At 39.0% G+C, this 5,984-nt stretch overlaps 1 pseudogene; it reads left to right on the forward strand.

Annotated features, from left to right (window-relative positions):
- The first annotated feature begins 1,579 nt into the window (after positions 1–1,579).
- The window catches only part of LOC107672589 (semaphorin-3E-like), a 43,616-nt pseudogene continuing 39,211 nt past the window's right edge, over positions 1,580–5,984 (forward strand).

The raw sequence follows: 5,984 nt of genomic DNA on the forward strand, positions 1-5,984 counted from the left end.
GTACCGGTATCCAGATGGACGAAGGGAAGGTGGAAGCCATCACCTCCTGGCCAGAACCTACTACTATCAAGGAGCTCCAACGATTCCTCGGATTTGCCAACTTCTACCGTCGCTTCATTCTCGACTACAGCAGGATCACCAGCCCCCTCACCAACCTACTCCGAGGGAAACCCAAGTCTCTGTCCTGGACACCCGCGGCCTTAGAAGCTTTCTCCTCCCTCAAGAGAGCCTTCACTAGCGCCCCACTCCTAGTCCATCCAGATCCCGACCTCCCATTCGTCGTGGAAGTCGACGCCTCCACTACGGGAGTGGGGGCAGTGTTATCCCAGCAGCAGGGGAACCCAGCCCGACTCCACCCATGTGCCTTCTTCTCAAGGAAGCTCAGCCCGGCGGAAATTAATTATGACATCGGCAACAGAGAACTACTGGCCATCAAGCTGGCATTAGAGGAGTGGAGGCATTGGCTGGAAGGGGCAGCCCATCCATTCACCGTACTGACCGATCATAAAAACCTCCAGTATCTTCGTGAGGCTAAACGTCTAAATCCCCGCCAAGCACGATGGGCGTTACTCTTTACCAGGTTCAACTTTACCATTACGTATCGCCCTGGTCCCAAGAACGTCAAGGCAGACGCCTTGTCACGCATTCATAGTCATGTGGAAGGTCCAGAAGAACCGGAAAGTATCATCCCACCAAGGATGATCGTCAGTCCAATTGAATGGAGTGCCCCTTCAGTGGCCTCAAACACGGATCCCAACAATCCGCCGGGCTGCCCTCCTGGATGACAGTATGTACCACGAACCCAACGCACCCCACTGATTCACTCTGCTCACTCCTCCCGAGGCACTGACCTCTTCCGTTACAGTAAGAGATAAAGAGCGAGGACAAGAAGTTTATTTTATTTTATTTACTTAGTAAAATCCAGAATTTTTATTAGAGGACAACTGCTCAACCACTTCACAGAAAGAGAAAGTGAGCCACTGAAAGAGAAAGTGTCAAATATATAACAAACAAATAATGTACAGTGATATGATGCAAAGATTTGGTCACTGACAAGTCCCAGTCTTGATGAATGCCGTTGTCGTTCCATCAGTGGCTGTTGCTTAAAGTCCTTATTCTTTTAAGGACATAAAGGAAATACTGGTATTAATGTTTATTTAATATACATTTTTATTTCATATTTATTTCCCACCCCACAAATCTAGCATAATTACTTTCATTTGGACATGTGCATAAATAAATATATTATATGTGGATATTCTGGGGAAGAAGTGTTTATATGACAATGATTTCTGATTAATTAAGTCATTTGTCAGCTGTCTTATTCAGATTTATTGAAATTTCTTACATTGTCCAATTGCAGTTGCAGTAACCACAATATAACGAATTCCAATATTAATTATAATTTTCAGTTGCATGTAAACACAATGCATAAGATGAGAACAAATGTATGTCATAAATAGAGGAGAACGCAAGGGTGGAACTAAGAGAGTGAGATAGACAGAAGGAGAGAGTGAAAGAGAAGGGTGGGGGTGGATGGGAGTGTTTGGCTGTTGTCCATGTGTACGGCAGGGGAGTTGAAGCAGTCAGGAGGGGAGAGAGGGCTGGCACGTGGAAGGGCAGTATTTCTCAGACACAGGAGAGAGAGAGAGAGAGGAAAGAGAGGAGGTGGAAGCTCTCCAAGATCAGTGCGCTTGTTGTCTGACACACGCTTGCACTCACACATTCTTATGAGTTTGAGGAATCCATCGCCTGTGGTAAGAGTGACAGGAACAGTCAGCCAGTGTTGAGTCACAGCAGTGCGCATGGTTTAGACACTTTCTTCACACTGGGATCCACAGAAGCATCTCAAAAGACACCCTAAGCGTAAGTGAGTTTCGGCACACTGCTCTGATGACAGCAAACTAATTTTCTTCTGTAACCGGCAATTCAGTCTGTCAGCGGATGGAGGCTGCTCGTGGTGGATTGTAAGGAGTCAGTGTGAGACTTCAAGAGGAGTGCGTGAGGATGGCATGGGGCGTGTGGACCTTCATGCTTTGCGTGACACTGTGGATCTGCTCTGCAACTCAATCAGCAAAGACTGTGAATCCAAGATTACGACTATCTCACAGAGGTAAGGCAACAGGTGTGTGTGGGTGTTTGTGTTGAGCATGAAGTTCACTCAAATTGAAGCTCATAATTTTAGACTCAATGTTTTAGATGGACATCCCAATACAGCTCTTCCAAATGACTTTATACAGGTTAAGCATATTGATTACTTTATCACTTTCCTCCACTGTTAAAATGGACAAGTGTCTTAAAGAATTAAACAAGTAAAATGTATATGTATTTATATTAACATTTGTTTTATAGTTATTACAACACAAATTGGTGGTAAATTTTAAGTTTCATATGATTTCATTTGCAAAGTTTTGTATGATTTCTTTTGTAAGAATATGTAGGCTTACAATCTAATTTTGTACGATTTCATACAATATCAGTTATACTATTTCATATGATCTCATTTTGTACGATTCCACACTATCACATTTTGTACAATCTCATATGATATTCATATAATCTACTTTTGTATGATCTCTTTCATACAATCTCATTTGTACAATTTGATAATTTTATAAAGTCTACCTTAATTTTTTATTAACGCCCCACTATATATAAGGTTTAGGGGAAACAAACATTTTTTTTTTCCCCCATTTACATTTATACAAATTAGCCAAAGCATAAAATAGATACCAATATAATAATATATAATATTTAAAAAATATATATATTTTTAAATGTTTTTATTTTTATTTTATTTTTGTATGCTTTTGAGTGTACTACATATTTAATGTGTTAGATAGTGTGAATGAATGTCAGTGAAGTTGATTATGGACATGCAAATGATTTGGATGAAGTCATAGGTGCTGCCATAAATACATCTGGATTCTCTTTTATTTGTGATTTTCCTAACCGTTACGGTGGTTGAGCTTCTACAATGTGGTTTTCTGTCAGCTTAAGCGGTTCACTGAAGGAATGTCAACTGTTCTTTTTACTATGCTGGTCTTTCATTGGCATGTTTACAGTGAAATTCGGGGATAGATGGGGGCACCCTTTGTAGATGAACTCCCTAGCCCGAAGAAAATAGCCCATGCCTCTCAGTCTTCCTCTTTGATCAGAATGCTGTGGAAACTGTGTCATATAAAAATCCACACCCCAGCGTTGGTCATGGTCGAGAGTCCTTGTGGAATTTCAGTGCATGATAAATCAAACCAATGCCGTCTATGAGCTATCTGTAAAACCTGCTCATGGAAACAACGCATCTCCTTTGAGAAAACACTGACACTATGTGCCCTGGCCAAAGGTTTGAGACTGAGATGTGCTTGAGTGGCTTTTCTCATTAGATTTGTCATAATATTGATTCTCAGTGTCATATTCACTGGGTTGAGTGCATAGCTGCTGGCAAACTGAAGCGAATTGGGATTGACGTGTGGCGAAGGAACCGGCTGGCAGCAGGGGAAATGTCCCCAGGCAAAGATAAAATGTGGAATTTCTTTCTCAATCCTCTCAGTGCCATTCTTCTCCCTTTGTTTTGTTTTTTTTTATTTTCCCTTTTTACATTTTTGATATAAAAGGTTGATTTTGAGGGGGAAATGTTCTACCTGATGGGACATGAAATGGCTTTCATTGTTGTCAGTTTGTTATATTCATATAATTGTTCATTATTTAGATTAACTTTATTTTATTTTATTTTTTTATTTTTTACTTTTTTACAGATTTGTTTAAGACATCATTTTCTCTTTATTAGCCATTTATAGTTCCTCTCAGTGTCCATCTCTTCCCCCCCCCCATGCTTCTGTTTGTCATTTACTTGGTGTTCTCTGCATGTCTAGACTGATAAAGTGTTCTCTACACTGCAGAAGAAACATTTTTGCTTGTATCCTATCATCATGGAATGAAAAACATGTATGCTTTAAATTCTGAATAACTTGAAGACCTCAGAGGTAGTTGAGGCATTTTAGTAAACCTTGGAGGCAATCACAAGAGGTTGACTTGTGGTTAAACCCATTGAGATTCTCCTCTTAAATTTGAAAGATGTCTTAAATTATAACTGGAATTAAAACCAGTAGTTGATTTAATTAAATATTGCCCTGATCTGCCTGCGGCTGCATGTGTTATGTGCTAACCAGAGTGGGATTTTTTTTGCCTACCAGACATAGTGCTTTACTGCCCAATTTACCAGACCGTTAATTCTAAAACTGAGTAAAATTTAATTTGCAAATGTGCAAAGCATTAAGTCTCAAAATTGGTTTCACATCTAAGTCGTTTTTAGAGTCTGAGTAAGTCTTTTAGTCCTCAGACATTTTTAGTAGCCCAAAAAATTAAGGTAAATGGGGGTTTGGATCTCTCTTGTCCTGTTTACTGCTGTGTAGTCTTGTGTAGCTAGACCTTTGACCTTTTGTGCAGCTTATTCTGGCCAAGAATTACCAACTTAGATGGAAGAGACTGTATATCAGACATGATAATAATACAAACTGCTTTGCCATATTTCATGTCCTGAAAAATAGTATTTTTGTTGTATAGAAAATAGGGCTGAACGATTAATTGCATTTGCGACAATATCGCGATTTTTCAACCGCAGAGGCTGCGATTACACTCGGTCACGTGACACGCGAGAGTAAAGAGGTGTGTTCGACTTGAAGATCGATCGGTGTATGACATCAAAGTATGGCGAGAGAAAGCATAAGGAGACGTCCGCTCTCTTATAGCTCTCGCAGTACTTTGATGACACACCGATCGGTCTAAGCAGCGCTTCAAGTCGAACACATCTAAGCAGTCTTCAGAGGAAGCATCAAGTTGGCACGCTATAGTGTTGCCAAGTCCGTGATTTGGGGAACCCCTCCAAAAAACATGTATTTTAACGATTTTTACCGGTGGACCCCCCTTGAAACGCGATTGGGCTAGTTTTGAGTAGCAATTGGGCGGATTTTGTTGTGAAAAACTGGCAACCATGGCACGCTACATGCGGAAATGTTTGAAAGCGTATATATGAACGTACTTCAAAACGGCACATGGTAATTCAGGGCTCCAGATTGCGACCATTTTTTCTGCCTGTTTGACTAAATTTAATTGTAATTGTTTAATTAAGAATAACAATGAATCCATCTTTTGTTTTAGTCTTAAAAAGTGAAAGGTATAGATGTAAGCAAAACAGTTTAAAGTCTTGTCTAAAGTTAACAGTGTTTAAAAAGTGCAGGCCACATGTTTACATATGTTTATTACAGTGACTTTGAATTACCTAAAGTAGTGTGGTAAAGCAACAGATTGTTTTTATATTTCTGCAATCTACTTTAGTTTGTGTGATTTGTTACTGACTTTTATATTAATGTTTACACCAGGTTTATTTGTCAGTTCTTTGTTGTCATAATTATTACATGCTTACAAGGTTGGAAGTTCAACAAATCAGTCAATATACTACTGTGATTGTAGTTGTTAAATAAAAATGGCATTCATATCAGTTCATGCATCACCTAATTTCATCGTAACATATAGGCCTTGCCTACAGAAAAGAACATTTATGTTTAATCTATCTAACATTTTGTTGGTCATACTATACAATGCTCTTTCGTTTCCATATAACTATAAACTATGATAAAAGTTCATCCGCATGCATTGATTAATCCCATGTTGTAGCAAAAACAAAACAAAAAAATATTGCGACCAAATCATGCGCTCATGCGACCAACTGATAAAATTGTTCGCAAAAGAGCGACCAGTGGGAAGAATGAGTCTGGAGCCCTGAAGAATAAAACAGTTTTATTACATTAGATATTTGACATTTACATTAGATATGTGAACATGCTATAAGATAAACTGTTGTCAGTCATGTTGTCATTTAAAATCCGGACATCATTGGCAATGTTATTGTTTTAGTTATGCAAACAAAAACTCATTTTATTTGTTGTTTGTTGATTTTAAATGTAAAACTTGGTGAAATTATTTGT

This window comes from Sinocyclocheilus anshuiensis, unplaced genomic scaffold (assembly GCF_001515605.1).
Source record: "Sinocyclocheilus anshuiensis isolate Anshui unplaced genomic scaffold, SAMN03320099.WGS_v1.1 scaffold28, whole genome shotgun sequence".
NCBI classification, from domain to species: Eukaryota; Metazoa; Chordata; class Actinopteri; order Cypriniformes; family Cyprinidae; genus Sinocyclocheilus; species Sinocyclocheilus anshuiensis.